Source organism: Hordeum vulgare, chromosome 2H (genome assembly GCF_904849725.1).
Source record: "Hordeum vulgare subsp. vulgare chromosome 2H, MorexV3_pseudomolecules_assembly, whole genome shotgun sequence".
In the NCBI taxonomy this organism is placed as follows: Eukaryota; Viridiplantae; Streptophyta; class Magnoliopsida; order Poales; family Poaceae; genus Hordeum; species Hordeum vulgare.
Window position 1 is genome coordinate 542586751 of NC_058519.1, and position 20814 is coordinate 542607564.

The window sequence follows — 20814 nt, forward strand, 5'->3', positions numbered from 1 at the left end:
ATCCAGATAACTTCAGTTCCTTTGGCTCAAGTTGTCCATGACCGTGGACACGGCTAATCGATTAGGTTTGAGTACTCTGCAGAGTTTTGCACACGTTCCCCACAAGATTTGATCGCCTCCGTGTATGTCCTCGCACTTCAGGGTGTTTGAAGACCGGATGATCAAAACATGGTCTTTCAACGGGTCCCTCTGAATCCCTGTCGGTGCCCATCCAATCCTACCGTTCTTCTACATCTGCTAGCACCGTCTGTCCACAGTCGCCGCGTTGTCCAACCAAGCCAGAGCCCATAATGACTTGTGGCTGTGCAGGTAAGCCTTGGGTCTTCAAAATATCTGTCCGTCTATTGGAGCCTGGGTGAAGCTTTCCGCAGGATGTCATGGCCTCTCCAGCATCCTGGGTCATCCACTGGGTTCTCCAGGGAGCCGATCAACCGTCCTTCACCCAGAGTTGCATTGCGTCCGAGGTCTTGAAAATCTTGTCTTAACCGGTCTTGATTATTTAATCAACCTCGCATCACTCGTGTTATGCACTCAACCGAAATCCCGTCTACTCAAGCATAGCAATATGAAATTTGTCGTCCCGGGCCAAGTATCGGGGTTGTTGTGTGCCTACCACATGATACTACAATCTATACTAAAATTTCCAAGTACCTAAGCAGCATGCAATTGGGCATAGGATGGTAGAACTACGATGCATAAAACATAGGTGATAGTATGATCAAAGTGACTTTCTTGGTATTACTTGATGAAAATAGTCGCTCTCAAAATCCTGATAATTCTACTCGCCACACTCCGAGCAATCTATCGTAAACGAATAGCATTCAATAAACATTCATGCCAAAAAGGAAGAACCAAAAGAACATAAGAACAAAACATGTCTTTGTGCAAAATAACAACATACTAAGGTTTAATAATAAAATAGGTTCTAAGTGTGTTGTAAAGTGAAGGTGCATGAATGAGATCAAAAGAGTTAATGGACGAGGAACCATTGCTATATAAGCTCGACTTGCATACACTATGGGAGATGATCAAAAATATTGGGAGAACAACATGAATGTTGTTTGACAAATAGTATAAGGCATAAGAATTTATTTGTAGAAAGAATTTCCTGAAATGGAGCACTACAATGCAAGTTATAGAGAAATGAAGTATGAATTAAATTTGCATTAAAAAGGTCAAGAGAAGTTGAACTGAAGTACGATGGTTATGTACAAAAATATATGACATGAGTGTTTAGGGGTAAAAGGAATGAATTGAAAAGGTGGTACGATTTGCAAGATAAGATCAAATGAATGTTCGAATACAAATTTGAATCGCTTAGATTTGTAAGGTTCAAAGGTCGAAACTAATGATGCTACCGGATATAGGAGATCAATATGAGCGTGTAGAAAAAAAGAATTACTCGATGTGAACTAGCGGATCAAAAGATACAAATACGTCAATATAACATTGAATCGGCTTACAATGATGTGAACACTTTTGGGCACTAATAGATAAATCTGATTTGATCAAAATTATAATTTGAAAAGTTAAAACTAATGATACAAACGGGAAAGATTACTTTGATACGAATCCGACGCAATTGAATTCATCTAAAACGGAGCTACGGATAAAAAGATATGATCAAAAGAAGTTTGAATATGAATATGAACAAATTTTGAAATTTGAAAATTTCAAAAAGTTAATATGAGAGGTTCACAGGATAGGTGGGATCAAGACGAAACTCTAGGCGTTGGTTTCATCTAATTCGGATATACGAGTAAAAAGTTATGGCTATTTGAAAAATCAGGGCCAAGCTGTTTTACGGAATAAAAGTGCTACGTCCAAAAGAATTCTAGTACTAATGTGGAAATACGAAGACTAATTAGTATATATAATTACTCTACCGTATACTAGTGTAGGAATACTAGTCTAGAAATAATAAACTACGGAAGTATAAAAGAAATACGAAGAGAAATACCTTTAGAATGCAGAGTAAGAATTAATTCCAATGAAGAGACGACTTCGAGAAATCCCGCCGAAGAGAAAAGAATATTTTTATTTAATAAACCTAGTCAAACCAAAAGATTGATTTAACCCGAAATAGATGACTTTTGGATGCTCCTATGGGTCTATATTTATAGGTGGAAGGGATGTCTAATGGTCCATATATAGACAATGTGGGACTAAATATATACGTACTGTGGAGAAAATAGAAAGAAGAAGGACAAAGGTGCCGCATGGGCCAAATTCAACTCGGCTAACCTCACAAGGCAATTCAGCCAGCTTTGTTTTGTTTTTTTAATTTCGAATGAATAGTGCTTCCTCGTGAATAGTGTCTTTTTTTATTTTTTTCAAAATGAACAGCGAAAACAAATATAAACGAAATTAAGAGAATATTTTATATAGGCATATTATATATCAAAATTTTCAGAATAAAATTTCGTACAACATGAACATTTTATTTTTCACAAAATAAAAACTTTATAATTTTTTTTAAAATTCAATAAAATCCAAATTTTGTCTTTAAAATTTTTGGCACTATTTTTCTTGTGACTTTTATTTTTTGGGGGGTGTCATGTTACCTCCTCTCTTTCTTGCTTGGCAAGTATATTGTCAGGAAATATTTTGTGGTTGAAATCTTGTGCCAAAAATAAAATAAAAATTCAAATAAAAAACCAAAGGAAAATTCAAGTGCCACATTCATCCAAATTCTTTATAGTTGAAGAAGTCATGTTATCTTCTCTCACTGATTTTAAATGGATGAATTTGAATTCAAAAGAAAAATGGGAAAGTCATTTTATTCCCTCTCAATTAAAAGTTTTAAAAAGTTATACATTTCACTCAAGTTTCAATCACTCAAACAAACAAACAATCAATCTAATAATTATATTAGCATTCCAAAGTTTATAATTTTGGAATGTTACAGGGCCCCCCTGGCCGCGGCAACAGGGCTTGTGGGCTCCCTGTGGGCCCCCTGTCTTGGCCCTCACGTCCCCCGATCTTCTTCTGTTCTGGAAAAATTAATTTTGGGGATTTTATTCCGTTTGGACTCCGTTCCAAAATCAGATCTGAAAAGAGTCAAAAACACAGAAAAAACAGGAACTGGCACTTGGCACTGAATTAATAAGTTAGTCCCAAAAAAGATATAAAAGGTATATAAAACATGCAAAGGTTACAAGATAACACCGTGAAACCATCAAAAATTATAGATACGTTTGAGACGTATCAGCAAGCATGGTGGATATTTCAGCTTTCGGTATTTTTCTTTTATTGGTGATGATGTCTTTCATGTATTTTGCATAAGGGGCCATTTTAAAAATATCAGTCAAGCGAGTGCACAAAAAGACTGGCCTAAGCATTTCAGCAAAGCATTCAAATTCTTCATCATCCTTTTTCTTAGTTGACTTATGTGGAAAGGGCATGGGTTTTTGTACCCATTGTTCTCTTTCTTTACCATGTTTTCTAGCAACAAAGTCTATTTTATCATACTTTTTTGTTTTTGGGTTGTGGGTTATTCAGATCAATAGCAGGTTCTATCTCAACCTCATTATCTGGTTGTTTATCATTGTCTGGTTGAGTGTCTTTATGAATAGCATACTCATCCTCTTCATTGTCACTAGATGAATGTTCATTATTATGTTGGGTTTCAGCATGAGAGATAGAGACATCATTACTACTTTCAAGAGATTTTTCTATTTCAGGTCCAGCAGAGGTATGTAGAGTCCTGTCATGTTTCTTTTTCTTTTTATTTCTAGAAGGACTAGGTGCTTTGGTGTTAACTCTTGTAAATCTTGTTCAATTCTCTTAGGGTGTCCCTCGGGATAAAGTGGTTCCTGAGTCATTCTACCTCCTCTAGTTACTACTCTAATAGCATGATCATTCATATTATTGTACATTTCATCAAGCAGTTCTCTTTGAGATTTAGCAACTTGTTATAACTAAGTTTGAACCATAGAGACATGTTTTCCTACACCTCTAACATCATTGGAGATTCTAAATAACAAGTCACTCAAGCGAGCAATAATATCAGAGTTGTATTCCAATTTTTTCATGACATTGGCATTGAAGTGATCTTGTTTTCTCGTGTAGTTATCAAACTCATAAAGGCATTGGATAGGATGTTTATTGTAAGTGATATCACTTTCATCAAATTTCATTAAAGAATTTACCTCTAGCACCTTTGGTGGTGGTATGTCAAGTCCATGTATTTGTTCAATAGGTGGTAAATTATTAACATCCTCGGCTTTAATACCTTTTTCCTTCATACATTTCTTTGCCTCTTGCATATCTTCAGGACTTGGATATAAAATACCCCTCTTCTTTGGAGTGAGCTTATGCGGTGGTTCAGGAAGAGTCCAATCATCATAATTCTTCAATATATTATTCAATAATTCCTTCGCTTGTTCAACGGCTCATTCCCTAAAAACACAACCAGCATAACTATCTAGGAAGTCCCTAGAAGCATCGGTTAGTCCATTATAGAAGACATCAAGTATTTAATTTTTCTTAAGTCGATAATCAGGAAAAGTATTAAGCAATTGGAGAAGCCTCCACAAGCTTGTGGGAGACTCTCTTCTTCAATTTGCACAAAGTTACATATATCCTGCAAGGCAACTTGTTTCTTATGAGCAGGAAAATATTTTTCAGAGAAGTAATAAATCATATCCTGGGGACTACGTGCATAACCAAGAGAAAGAGTATTGTACCAAGCTTTAGCATCAACCTTTAATGAGAACGGAAATAATTTGAGGATAAAGTACAAGCAAGCTTTCTCATCACGAGCAAATAGGGTGGCTATATCATTCTGTTTAGTAAGATGTGCCACTACGGTTTCAGTTTCATAGCCATGGAAAGGATCAGATTCTACCAAAGTAATTAACTCTGGTCGACAGAGAATTCATAATCCTTATGAGTAACATTGATAGGTGAAGTAGCAAACTAAGGATCACTTTCATTCTAGTAATCAAAGATTTTTCTTTCAGTTTGCATAGTAATTTGTCAAGATCACCTCTATCATTGCAAGCAAGAAATTCTCTAGATGTCTCCTGATCCATAACATAACCTTCGGGTACCTTAGGTAATTCATATCTAGGAGAGCTAGATCTAACAGGTGTTTTAAGGTTTCTACCTTCAAGTACTTCATCAGTTTCATCATTCTCAATATCTTTAATTCTAGCAAGTTGTTCATCAAGTAGTTCACCTAATGTCACAGTCTTATCAAGCAAGGTACTAGCATCATCATAAGCATCATTTATACCAGAAGTAGCATTATCAATAACTTGCGATATATTAGGATTAATAGAAGATAGTGGTGGTGCACGTTTACTTATAACCGAAGGATAATCAAGTGCAGAGCTAGACGGCAATTCCTTACATCCCCTCGTCTTCGAGGGAAACATCTTGGTTCTATCATCCTTCAGATTCTTCATAGTGATAAATAGATAATAACCCCAAGTGACTCAACAAATATAGCTATGCTCCCTCGCAACGACGCCAAAAAAGGTCTTGATAACCCACAAGTATAGGGGATCGCAACAGTTTTCGAGGGTAGAGTATTACAACCCAATTTGTAGATTTGACACAAGGGGGGCCAAAGAATATTTGCAAGTATTAGCAACTGAATTTTCAATTCAGCCACACGTGGAGATTAAATATCTGCAGCATAGTGATCAGTAGCACAGTAATATGATAGTTTGGATAGTAGCTGTAACATCACTAGTAACGGTAAGAATGATAGCAATGATTTTGTAGCACTTGTAAAAGTAGCAACAACAGTAGTAACTTAGCAAGAACAATATTTGAAAACCTCATAGGCATTGGATCGGTGGATTCATTAGATGATATTCATGATGTGATAGTCATAACCTAGGGCGATACAAAACTAGCTCCAGTTCATAAATATCATGTAGGCATGTATTCTGTAAATAGTCATACGTGCTTATCGAAAGAACTTGTATGACATGTTTTGTCCTACCCTCCTATGGCAGCAGGGTCCATAAGGAAACTAAGGGATATTAATGCCTCCTTTTAATAGAGAACCAAAACAAAGAATTAGCACATAGTGAATACATGAACTCCTCAAACTACGGTCATCACCGGAAAGTATCTCGAATACTGTCACTCCGGGGTTTACGGATCATAACACGTAATAGGTGACTATAACTTGCAAGATCGGATCTAGAACATAGATATAATGGTGATAACATAGACGGTTCAGATCTGAAATCATGGCACCCCGGCCCAAAGTGTCAAGCATTAAGCATGGCAAAGTCATAGCAACATCAATCTCAGAACATAATGGATACTAGGGATCAAGCCCTAACAAAACTAACTCGATTACATGGTTAATCTCATCCAACTCCTCACCTACCAGCAAGCCTACGACGGAGTTACTCATTCCCGTTGGGGAGCATCATCGAATTGGCGATGAAGGAGGGGTGGTGATGCCGAAGACCGAAGATTCCCCTCTCGGGAGCCCCAAACGGACTCCAGATCTGGCCTCCCGATAAAGAACACGAGGTGGTGGCGGCTACGTATCGCGAAACGAAATAATTCTTCCTCCTCAATTTTTTCTCCAAAAGTATGATTGTATAGCGTTGGAGACAAGGTCAGCGGGGCCACCAGTTGGGCACAACCCACGTGGGCACGCCTCAAGGGGGGCGCCCTGGTGGGTTGTTCTCACCCAAGGGGCCCCTCCGGTGGTTCTTGGCTCCATTATTTTTCTTTTATTGTATGCAAATTCTCCAAAAAGTTCCATTCCAGTCCGAGAACTTATATTTCTGCACAAAAACAACACCATGGAAGTTCTGCTCAAAACAACGTCAGTTCGGGTTAGTTTCATTCAAATCATGCAAATTAGAGTCCGAAACAATGGTAAATGTGTTAGGAAAATTAGATACGACGGAGAGGTATCACTCTTATCATTTGTATATTATGTTCTTCCTACCACGACTAACCTATGTAGGTGAAAATATAACCAAAGCGACAAGGATAGCTCCTAACTCAAGATGATCTTCATCAACATTGAGCATCCACGACAAGTTCACCTACATGGGACGTAATCAACATCGTTCGAAGGTATGTACTCATATCCTTGATAAAGCTTTACACCAAGTCATGAGGTAAAGCAACTCAAGTGATATGAAGAGATTAAAATGCTTAATAAAAAATGGTAACCCCATTTTACGCTTAACTATGAGTATGGCCTATGATCAAGCATTCTTGCTTGACACCTCAAGTCAATATACTCTAATATAGGTGACTAGTCACCGCCCAACATCTAGATGAACATTCTTGTATGGTCCATATTTTCATTGCATGCTTTCTTGGAACCATACAATTCTCATCCATATGTATGTATATGTTAAAACAAAAAAAATCTCTTCTATTTTTCAAAACTTTTAGATATTTTAAGTCTATTTGAGTTGAGCAGTTGAATTTTTAATTGCAACTCGATCTCTCCGATAAGGCAAACTCGGTCTAACCGAAATATCCCACAGACCTAAGATCAATTTTGTTCCTACCGAATCAAATTTCCTCAGAGACTCCGGATTTTATTACTGTCTATGATCTTTGGGATTCTCTTATTATTTCTGGATTTTTGCCATAGTGGGAGAAACTTCTAAGTAATCCCACACTTTTATGAATACCTGAGTTCTTATTGATCTTATCCATTTAGGCCAAAGGGGGACTTAATCTTGTTATGCCCCCAATTATCAAGGGGGGACTTCAACGGAGGAGAAAACTTGAGTGATCCTGCAAAATAACGGGTAGAAATGATACGACCATTTTGCATTATATTTTACTACTGCAATTTATAGTGTTTTTATGCGTTATACCACTTTATGGAGTAATTCTAATGCCTTTTCTCTCATAATATGCATGGTTTACACCATGAGGGAGAATGCCGGCATATGGAATTATGGACCTGAAAAAGCTACGTCGGAGATAACTATTCTGCACATCTCCAAATGGGTTGAAACTTCACGAGGATTTTTTATGGAATAAATAAGAAATACTGGAGGAAAGAAGTACCAGAGGGGGTTGCCAGGTGTCCACTAGGCACCAGTGCATGTCGACCCCCCCCCCCTAATGCGACCTGGTGGGTAGTTGCCAGCCAACCCACTTTTGGCAACCATCTTCTGGTATATATCCACTTTTGACCTGGAAACAGTAAAGAGAGGAATTCAGGATGGAACGTCGTCGTCTCGAGGTGGAACCTGGGCAGGAGCACTTTTGCCCTCCGATGGAGTGATTTCGCTAGCGGAACTTCCCTCTATGAGGGGGAAATCAAGGTCATTGTCATCACCAACAACCCTCTCTTCTTGGGGAGGCCAATCTTCATCAACATCTTCAACAACACCATCTCCTCTCAAAACCCTAGTTGATCTCATGTAAAGCACCAACTAAGGAACACCATTATCATACTTGAGGATTGGATGTAGTTAATATTTGAGTGTGTTGCATGAATGGATCAATGGTAGAGCATGATGGGCTAGGAATAACGTTCTTTAGCATTGATATTTGGAAAGACTTGGTTGCTTGTTTATATGCTTGAGTATTGAAATATACATGTCAAATTATATACTATTGTTTTGCATCATCTACAAGTAAATATGACCATGCTGAAAAGAAAAAGATTATTCTGAACATGTGAGGCAACATTCCACATCAAAAATTCTATTTTTAATATTTACCTACTCGAGGACGAGCATGAATTAAGCTTTGGGGATGCTCATATGTCTCCAATGTATCTATATTTTTTGATTGTTCCATGTTGTTATATTATCATTCTTGGATGTTTTATAATCATTTTACAACAACTTTATATCATTTTTTGGTGTGAGTTGTTGATTTTCTGTTTTTTCCTTCACAAAAAATCCATATCAGATGAGGTCCAATTGCCAAGAAACTTTACGAAGATTTTTTTGGACCAGAAGGAAACTTGGGAGCCAAGAATGAGAAGTAGACGAGGCCTCGGGGGCACTAGACATAAGGGCGCTAGAGGCCCCTCATGTAGCGTCGTGTCTAGTGGGGCCCTCGGGCACCACCTCGGCCACCTCTGAGCTCTGTAAATGCCCCAATATTCAGAAAACCTGAGGGGAGTCGACAAAAAATTGTTTCAGCCGCTGCAAGTTCCAGAGCCACGAAATCCAATCTAGAGCCCGTTCCGGAGAGGAACACGATCACGGAGGGGTTCACCATCCTAATTGGTGCTCCTCCGATGATGCGTGAGTAGTTCATATCAGACCTATGGTTCCGAGGCAGTAGATAGATGGCTTTCTCTCTCGTTTATTTTCTCAATACAATGGTCTCTTGGAGATCCATATGATGTAACTCTTTCTTTTGCGGTGTGTTTGTTGGGATGCGATGAATTGTGATTGTATGATCAGGAAACATATTCATGCTTTAATATTATAGCCTTGTATTTCTTCTCTCATATTTGGTTTTTGTCTGGCCAACTTGATCTTTTACCTTGCAATGGAAGAGGTGCTTTCTTATGGGGTCGATCTTGCGGTGCTCAATCTCAGTGATAGAAAGATACATGACACGCATGTATCGTTGCTATCAAGGATGAAATGATGGGGTATGTTTCTACATGAATATATCTTGTCTACATCATGTTATCTTTCTTAATGCATTACTCCATTTCTCCATGAACTCAATACACTAGATGCATGTTGGATAGCGGTCGATGTGTGGAGTAATAGAAGTAGATGCAAGCAGAAGTCGGTAAAGTTATCTTTGACGTGATGCCTATATACATGATCATTGTCTTGAATATCGTCATAATTATTTTCTCTTCTATCTATTGCCCAACAGTAATTTGTCTACCCACCTTTTTCCATTTCTCGAGAGAAGCCACTAGTGAAACATACGGCCCTCGGGTCTACTTCACATCATTTATTTGCAATCTCTACTTTGATATTTGTGTTTCTACTTTATTTGCTCTTTTGTTTTCAGATCTATTTTATCAAAAAAACCAAAAATACCTTGTTGCGTTCTAATTGCTATCACTCTTATTTCCATCTATCAATCTATCCTTCCTTTACCCACGAGAGATTGACAAACCCTCCACGCGTTGGGTTGTGAGGATTTGCTATTTGTTTGCATGTGCTGCTTACATAGTCTTGTGGATCTTCCTACTGGATTGATAACTTGGTTTCTTAACTGAGGGAAATACTTGTCGCTATTGTGCTACATCACCCTTTAAGCTTGGAGGGAAACTAACGCATCATCGAGACTAAGCATTGGGTTCTACACTCTTACTTATCAAAAGGACTACGATTGATCCCCTATAATTGTGGGTCATCAAGACTCTTTTCTAGCGTCGTTGTTGGGGATTGAAGCACCTTTGGTAAGCAGAATTTGGTAAGGGAAAATTTATATTACGTGTTGAAATTTATTGCCACTTGTCTCTATGGAAAGTAATCCTTTGAGGGGTTTGTTTGGGGTATCTTCACTTCGACCAAAAACACCAAGAGTTGTCCCTCAACCTACTGAACCTACTGAATATATTTATTATGAAATTCCTTTGGGTATGATAGAGAAACTGCTAGCTAATCCTTATGCGGGGGTGGAACAAAACATCCCGATATTCACCTAATCTATGTGGATGAATTTTTTGGATTATTTAAGCTTGCAGGTTTATCCGGAGATGAAGTCAAGAAGAAGGATTTCCCATTATCTTTGGGTGAAGTATTGACTTGGTATAGGCTATGTGATGATAAAAGATCATGGAACTGGAATCGATTACAAATGGAGTTTCACCAAAAAATATCCTATGCATCTTGTTCATCATGATCGGAATTTTATCTATAATTTTTGGACTCCTGAAGGAGAAAGTATCGCTCTAGATTGGGGGAGGCTTAAGTCAATGTTATATTCATGCCCCAATCATGATCTCCCGAGAGAAATTATTATTCCGAATTTTTATGCTCGACTTTCTCGTAATGATAAAACCATGCTCGATACTTCTTGTTCTCGTTCTTTTATGAAGACTATTGAATTCACATGGGATCTTTTGGAAAGAATTAAACACAACTCTGAAGATTGGGAACTCGATGAAGTTATAAAACCTGAGTTTGCTTGTGCTAAATATTTTATGCATACCAATACTTTCAATGATTTTAGTACTAAATATGGACTCAACTCTAAGATAGTAGCCTCATTTTGTGAAACCTTTGCTAAACATGTTGATCTCCCTAAAGAGAAATGGTTTAAATATCATCCACCTATTAAATAAAAAAGTTGAATAACCAATTAAAATTTAGGTTGAAACTATCATTTACAATGTTGGCCCAGTTGTGCCTACTGCATATATTGAGAAGCCACATTTCCCTATTAGGATAAAGGAACATGCTAAAGCTTCAACCATGGTTAACAATTATTATGTTAGAACAACCAAACCCTTTGAGAAAATAAAGGTAGAACCTAGTATTTCTATGGTTAAAGATCTCTTGGTCGATAATATTGATGGGCATGTTATTTATTTCTATGATGAAACTGCTAGAATTGCCAAACCTGATACTAAAGATATAAATAGACCCTTTGTTGGCATGCCTGTTGTCTTAGTCAAAATAAGATAACATTGTTATCATGGTTTATGTGATATGGGCACTAGTGTTAGCACTATTCCTTTTACCTTATATCAAGAAATTATGCAAGAGCTAGCACCCGCTGAAATAGAAAACATAGATGTTACTATTGACTTGCTAATAGAGACACCATCACACCACTTGGGATTGTTAGAGATGTTGAAGTCTTCTGTTGAAAAGTAAAATACCTTACTGATTTTCTAGTACTTGGCCCACCACAATATGATTTTTGTCCCATAATATTTGGTAGACCCTTCTTGAACACTACTAATGCTGAAATAGATTGCAAAAAGGAAACTATCAGTGTTAATTTTGGTGGTATGTCTCATGAGTTTAATTTCTCTAAGTTCAGTAGGCAACCCCATGACAAAGAATCGCCTAGTAAAGACGAAGTAATTGGTCTTGCTTCTATTGACATTCCTCCTACTGATCAATTAGAACAATATTTGCAAGACCATGAAAATGATATACATATGTGTGAAAGAAATGAAATATATAAAATGTTCTTTGAACAACAACCTATCCTTAAACACATCATGGATGTTGAAACTCTAGGAGGTCCTCCTCCACCCAAGGGTGATCCTGTGTTTGAATTAAAGCAATTACCTGATACTTTGAAATATGCTTATCTTGATGATAAGAAGATATATCTTGTTATTATTAGTGCTAACCTTATAGACCATGAAGAAGAAAGATTGTTAAAAACTTTAAGGAAGCACCGAGCTGCTATTGGGTATAATCTTGATGATCTTAAGGGCATTAGTCCCACTCTCTATCAGCACAAGATTGATATGGAACCAGATGCTAAACCCGTTGTTGATCACCAGCGAAGACTAAATCCCAAAACAAAAGAAGTGGTAAGAAATGAAATACTAAAGCTTCCGGAAGCAGGTATAATTTATCCCATAGCTGATTGTAGATGGGTAAGTCTCCTTCTTTGTGTTCCTAAGAAAGGAGGTATTATTGTTGTTCCTAATGATAAAAATTAACTCATTCCACAAAGAACTGTGACCGTCTATAGAATGGTAACTGATTTTAGGAAACTAAACAAAGGTACTAGAAAATATCATTGTCCTTGACCTTTCATACACCAAATGCTAGAAAGATCATCGAAGCACACACATTTTTGCTTTTTAGATGGTTATTCTTGTTTTTCTCAAATACCTGTGTCACAACCTGATCAAGAGAAAACCACCTTTACTTTTCCTTTTGGAACCTATGTTTATAGACGTATGCCTTTTGGATTATGCAATGAACCTGCTACCTTTCAAAGATGTATGACATCTATATTCTGTGGTTTTTGTGAAAAGATTATTGAGGTTTTCATGGATGATTTTTCTGTTTATGGAGCTTATTTTGATGATTTCTTAAGCAACCTTGATCGAGTTTCGTAGAGATGTGAGGAAACTAATTTTGTCTTGAATTGGGAGAAGTGCCACTTTATGGTAAATGAAGGTATTGTCTTGGGTCATATAATTTCCGACCGAGGTATTGAGGTGGATAAGGCTAAAGTTGATGCAATTTAGAAGATGACATGTCCTAAAGATATTAAAGGTATCCGTAGTTTTCTTGGTCATGTTGGTTTCTATAGGAGGTTTGTTAAAGACTTCTCTAAAAATTCTAGACCTCTTACCAATTTATTAGAGAAGGATGCTCCTTTCGTTTTCGATGATAATTGTGTAAAAGCCTTTGAAACACTTAAGAAAGCCTTAACTTCTGCACCTATTTTTCAACCACCTGATTGGAACTTGCTTTTTGAAATTATGTGTGATGCTAGTGATTATGTTGTTGGTGTTGTTCTAGGACAAAGAGTTGATAAGAAATTAAATGTTATCCATTATGCTGGCAAAACTCTAGATAGTGCACACGGAAATTATGCTACTACTGAAAAAGAATTCTTAGCAGTTTTATTTGCTTGTGATAAATTCAGATGTGACATTGTTGATTCTAAAATAATTGTTCACACTGATCATGTTTCTATTAAATATCTTATGGAAAATAAAGATGCTAAACCTAGACTTATTAGGTGGGTTCTTTTGGTACAAGAATTTGATTTGCATATCATTGATAGGAAAGGGGCTGAGAACCCCGTAGCTGATAACTTGTCTAGATTAGAAAATGTTATGGATGACCCACTTCCTATTGATGATAGCTTCCCTACTGAACAACTGCTATAGTCAATGTTTCTCATAACATATTGTGGTTTGCTGCTTATGCTAATTACATTGTTGCTAAATACATACCACCTAGTTTCACCTATCAGCAAAAGAAAAAAATCTTTTTTGATTTTAGACATTCCTTTTGGGATGACCCACATCTTTATAAAGAGAGTATTATTAGACGTTGTATAACTAAGCATGAACAGGAACAGATCCTTCGGAAGTGTCACTTCGATGCGTATGAAGGACACCATGCGGGAGATAGAACTACGCACAAGGTATTATATTCTGTATTTTATTGGCCTACTCTTTTCAAATATGCTCGTAAGTTTTTCCTCTCTTGTGATGAATCTCCAAGAATTGGTAATATTAGTAGACGTCAAGAAATGTCTATGAATTATTCACTATTTATTGAACCATTTGATGTTTGGGGATTTGATTATATTGGACCTTTTCCTTCCTCTAATGGGCATACACATATTTTGGTTGATCTTGATTATGTTACTAAGTGGGTAGAAGCTATTCCAACTAGTAGCGTGGATCATAGCACCTCTATTAAAATGCTTAAGGAAGTTATTTTCCCACATTTTGGAGTCCCTAGATACTTAATGACTGATGGTGGTTCACATTTTATTCATGGTGCTTTTCATAAGTTGCTTGATATGATGTTAGCCATAGAATTGCATCTCCCTATCATCCTCAATCTAGTGGTCAAGTAGAATTAACCAATAGAGAAATAAAATTAATATTGCAAAAGACTCTCAATAGTTCCAAAAGAATTGGTCTAAGAAATTAGATGATGCATTGTGGGCCTACAAAACAGCTTATAAAATTCCTATTGGTATGTCTCCTTATAAAAATATATGGAAAAGCATGTCATTTACCTCTTGAATTAGAACATAAAGCTTATTGGGCAATTAAAGAACTCAACTATGATTTTAGACTTGCTGGTGAAAAGAGGTTATTTGATATTAGTTCATTGGATGAATGGAGAACCCAAGCTTATGAAAATGCCAAATTATTCATAGAAAAAGTTAAAAGATAGCATGATAAAAGAATCCAAAAGCGAGAATTCAAAGTTGGTGAATATGTTCTATTGTAGAATTCTCGTCTTAGAGTTTTTGTAGGAAAACTTCTTTCCAAATGGAAAGGACCATATATCATTGAAGAAGTTTATCGGTATGGAGCTATTAAGATCAATAATCCCGAAGGCACTAATCCAAAGGTGATCAATGGACAAAGAATAAAGCACCATATTTTAGGTAAACCTATTAATGTTTAAATAAATACTATTCAAACCATGACACCGGAGGAACACATAAAGGAGACCTTGCAGAACACTCTAGAACCCGTAAAAGCAAGAGGTATGTTATACGGTAAGTAAACGGACTCTGAAAAATCCACAGAAATACTTTCTATTAGTTTTGTAATATTACAAAAATTTGGAAATTTATAAACACACGGGAATACAACCGAGGTACCTACTAGGCACCAGGGCGCGCCAGCCCCACCATGCACGCCCTGGTGGGTAGTGAGCCCCTCGGGCACCTTCCTGTCTCCGTTTTCTTGTAGGACAAGTATTTCCATGTATAAAAATTCTTTATATATATATATATATATATATATATATATATATCAATGATCTGAACCCACTACCACGGAGAAATCATGTGTTCTTGTTTCGTGTTGTTTTTTTGGTAGATCTAGATCACCACGGCCTCATCAAGCTCCTCCAAGGACAAGTTCCTCGATAGGGTCATCAACCCCTACTTACCGAAGGTGATGAAGCACCCTCAAACCATTGAGATGCGTGAGCGGGTGCTCCACATCTGGGATGTTCAAGGGCCCAAGAAGACGGGAACCGTGGAGGCCAGGCTCGAGGAGGTGGAGCAGGAGATCTTCAGGTGCGAAGGCATGGTGGAGCATGGACTCAGTGCCAATCACCTCATGATCACGGAATTAACCCATGATCAAAAGGTGGATGGCAGGTCCTTGAAGGATATTGTCTTCACCCTCAATGAGCAAATCAATTTTCTGCAAGGCCAAATCTTCGATCTTCAAAACCAAATCTTTGAGTATGAAGCAAGGTAGGTATGAGTTTAGCTGCCAGTTGCAGGACTCTTCACACTCGTGCCTCCTCTTATGATGGTGAGCCACTGCCATGGAAACCTTAGGACAAGTTTGCTTCTACTTCATCATCTACACCACCACCACCTCCATCTTCATCACTAAAGAAGGAGACTTGAGTACACGGGTATGGGCACTCCCCTTGGCTTGTGCCAAGCGTGGGGGAGGAGCCTCGATATCGTATCACCATTAATCTTATTATGTTTATCCATCTTAGTTTGATCTTTAGTTATTTTGTGATTTGGTCAAATAAAAGTTTAGTTTGATCCATCTTTTTGAGTGCTAGTTTTGTGATCTATCTATCTATGTAATCGAGTGAGAGTTATATAATAAAGTATAGTTTGATTTTTTCTTCTTCTTTACTTTCTTGTTGCAATCAAAATAAAGGAAACCTTAAACCCAGAGATACTACTTGTGCATCCAAAACCTTAAACTCAGATCCATGTTTTAAGAGTTCACTGTACTTACCTATGGATTGTGTAAGATCCTTCAAGTAAGTTGTCATCGGTGCACAAGGCAATAAAAATTTCTTCTAAACATGTTCGATCATTTAGTGTAAAGGAAATTAAGAGTTGTGCGAAATTGTGATGGCGATTATAAAAGCGATAAACTGCATAATAAAGGCTGCCATCATAAGGGGCAATATAACATAACGTTCCTTTGCACTAAGGGATTTGGCATACAACCAAAAAACGCAATACAACCTCTGCTTCCCTCTGCAAAGGGCCTATATTTTAATTTTATGTATTTACTTTTATCCAAGAGTCAAAGTATTCTTCTCTTTATTTTCTCTTTTGCAAGCATCATGTGGTGGGGAAAGATCTAGGCATATATATCCGCTTGAATGTGGGAGGTTATGAGTTATTATTGTTGGCATCACCCTTGAGCTGAATACATTGGGAGGAGACACTTTAAGCCCCTTTCTTTCTAAGTGTCTGGTTGAAACCTTTTGCTCATATGTATGCGATGAGTGTTAGCAATCATAGAAGACTAAATGATGGCTGAGCATGTAGACTTGCTTAAAAGCTACGATATGTGACCCTTCCTGGAAATGTGACGAATTGTGTTGCAAAGTTGACTGAAAACATAGTTTCTTAGTTTTCAATAGAGTTTATGCTTCATACTTCGATGTTGTGATGAATTATTACTTCTTTATGAGAAGTTTTTATGATGAAAGTTATATGATGAAAATGTTGTGATGAAGTGTTTTATAAAGTTTTATTTGCTGTTATAGTAATGAGCATGATTCTACTATGTTCGTATTTTGTTTTTATTGGCACCTCTCTCCCAAAGCATGTGGTCATGATTTTCGTTATCGGCTTTCGCTTGAGGACAAGCGAGGTCTAAGCTTTGGGGAGATGATATGTCCATTTTGCATCATGTTTTGCTACTATTATTTATAGTGTTTTTATGCATTATACCACTTTATGGAGTAATTCTAATGCCTTTTATCTCATAATATGTGAGGTTTACACCAAGAGGAAGAATGCACGCAGATAGAATTCTGGACCGAAGAAAGCTACGTCAGAGATACCTATTATGTACATCTCCAAATGGGCTGGAACTTCATGAGGAATTTTTATGGAATAAATAAGAAATATTGGAGGAAAGAAATACCAAAGGGGGATGCCACGTGTCCACTAGGCACCAGGGCACGCAAGCCCCCCCCCTGACGTGACCTGATGCGTAGTGGGCCACCCAGCTCAATTCTAGCGACCATCTTCTGGTATATATTCACATTTGACCTGGAAAAAATAAAGAGAGGACTTTCGGGATGGAGCACCGATGTCTAGAGGTCGAACCTGGGCAAGAGCACTTTTGGCCTCCGGGGAAGCGATTTCGTCAGGGCAACTTCCCTCCCAGAGGGGGAAATCGAGGCCATCGTCGTCGCCAACAACCCTCTCATCTTGGGGAGGCCAATCTTCATCAACATCTTCAACAGAACCATCTACTCTCAAAACCCTAGTTCATCTCTTGTGCTCAATCTTGTGCCGGAACCTCAGATTGGTACCTCGGGGTGACTAGTAGTGTTGACTACATCTTGTAGTTGATGCTTTGTGGTTTATTTGGTGGAAGATCATATGTTCAAGTCCAATATGCTATTTAATAACTCTCTGATCATGATCATGTTTATCACTTGTGAGTAGTTACTTTTGTTCTTAAGGCCACGGGAGAAGTCATGTTGCAAGTAGTCATATGAAGTTGATATTTGTTCGATATTTTGATGATATGAATGTTGCGATTCCCTTAGTGGTGTTATGTGAACATCGACTACATAACACTTCACCATCTTTGGGCCTAAGGGAATGCATTGTGTAGTAGTTACTAGATGATGGGTTGCGAGAGTGATAGAAACTTAAACCCCAGTTTATGCGCTATTCCCTAAGGGGCTCATTTGGATCCCTATGTCTAATGCTATGGTTAGAATTAATTCTTAATACTTTTCTCGTAGTTGCGGATGCTTGCGGGAGGGTTAATCATAAGTGGGAGGCTTGTTCAAGTGAGAACAGTGTTGGAAATATGCCCTAGAGGCAATGATAAATAGTTATTATTATATTTCCTGTTTAAAGATAATTTTTTATTATCCATGCTATAATTGTATTTTGTCTGAAAACATAGATACATGTGTGGATACATAGACAAAACAATGTCCCTAGCAAGCCTCTAGTATGCTAGCCAGTTGATCAAGGATAGTCAAGGTTTTCTGACTATGTGCAAGTGTTGTTGCTTGATAAATGGATCACATCATTAGGAGAATCATGTGATCTATTAGACCCAAACTATGAACGTAGCGTATTGATCGTTTCGTTTTATTGCTATTGCTTTCTACATGTCAAGTATTTATTCCTATGACCATGAGATCATATAACTCACTAGCACAAGAGGAGTACCTTGTGTGCATCAAACGTCACAACATAACTGGGTGACTATAAAGGTGTTCTACAGGTATCTCCGAAGGTGTCCGTTGAGTTAGTATGGATTGAGATTGGGATTTGTCACTCCGTGTGACGGAGAGGTATCTCGCGGCCCACTCGGTAATGCAACATCACGCACAAGCCTTGCAAGAAATGTGACTAAGTGTAAGACTTGGGATCTTGTATTACGGACGAGTAAAGAGACTTGCCGGAAACGAGATTGAAATAGTTATAAGGATACGGACGATCGAATCTCGGGAAAGTAACGTACCGAAGGATAAAGGGAATGACATACGGGATTATATGAATCCTTGACACTGAGGTTCAACCGATAAGATCTTCAGAGAAAATGTAGGATCCAATATGGACATCAAGGTCCCGCTATTGGATATTGACCGAGGAGTGCCTCGGGGCATGGCTACATTGTTCTCGAACCCGCAGGGTCTGCAAACTTAAGGTTCAGCGATGATTTAGTATAGTTCAGTTATATGTGTGGTTACCGAATGTTGTTCGGAGTCTCGGATGAGATCACGGACGTCACGAGGGTTTCCGGAATGGTCCGTAAACGAAGATTGATATATAGGATGGTTTCATTTGGTCACCGGAAAGTTCTGGGCAATTCCGGCAGTGCACCGGGAGTGACGAATGGGTTCCGAGAGTTCACCAGGATGGGCCCACCCACCCGGGAGTGAGACCAAGGCACTAGGCTGGCGCCACAAGTCCTTAGTGGGTAGGTGGAGTCATCCCAAGGGGCCCATGGCGCCACATAAAGAAATACCAAAAGAAAATAAAAGGAAAAAGGAAAAATGGGAGGTGGGAAGGAAGGGGAGGACTCCTCCTTCCCAAACCGAATTGGAGGAGGAGTCCTCCTCCTCCTAGCGTCGGCGCACCCTTGAGGGTCCCTCAAGGCAAGCCCCTCCCCCTCCCTCCTATATATAGTGGTGTTTTAGGGCTGATTTGAGACAACTTTTGCCACGTGCATCTCAACCCTAGACCACATAGTTCTATCTCTAGATCAGATTTCTGCGGAGCTCGGGCGGAGCCCTGCAGATCATCACCACCACCGGAGTGCCGTCACGCTGCCGGAGAACTCGTCTACTTCTCTGTATTGCTTGCTGGATCAAAAAGACCGAGATCATCGTGGAGTTGTACGTGTGCTGAGCGTGGAGGTGTCGTCCGTTCGGCACTAGATCGGAACGGATCGTGGGACGGATCGCGGGACGGTTTGTGCGACGGTTCGAGGGAAGTGAAGACGTTCCACTACATCAACCATGTTTCTTAACACTTTCTGTTGTGCGATCTACCATGGTACGTAGATCCAAATCTCCTCTCGTAGATGGACATCACCATGATAGGTCTTCTTGTGCGTAGGAAAATTTTTGTTTCCCATGCAACGTTCTCCAACAGTGGCATCATGAGCTAGGTTCATGCGTAGATGTTATCTCGAGTAGAACACAAAAGCTTTTGTGGATGGTGATGTTCGGTTTGCTGCCCTCCTTAGTCATTTCTCGATTCAGCGGTATTGTTGGATTGAAGCGTCCCGGACCGACATAACTCGTACGCTTACGAGAGACTAGTTTCATCAATTGACATGCAACCTCGTTCCATAAAGATTACTGACGGGTGCATGTTTCTTCAACTTTAGTTGAATTGGTTTTTATCGAGGCGGTCCTTGGAGAGGTTAAATAGCAATTTGCACATCTCCTTTGTGGTTTTTGCGTCAGTAAGATGCGATCATACTAGATACCCATAGCAGCCACGTAAAACATGCAACAACAAATTAGAGGATGTCTAACTTGTTTTTGCAGGGTATGCTTGTGATATGATATGGCCAATGACGTGATGTGATATATTGGATGTATGAGATGATCATGTTGTAATAGTTAATATCAACTTGCATGTCGATGCTACGGCAACCAGCAGGAGCCATAGGGTTGTCTTTAAACTAACATTTGTGTTTGCAGATACGTTTACTATATTGCTAGGTCGTAGCTTTAATAGTAATAGCATAAGTAGCACGACAACCTCGATGGC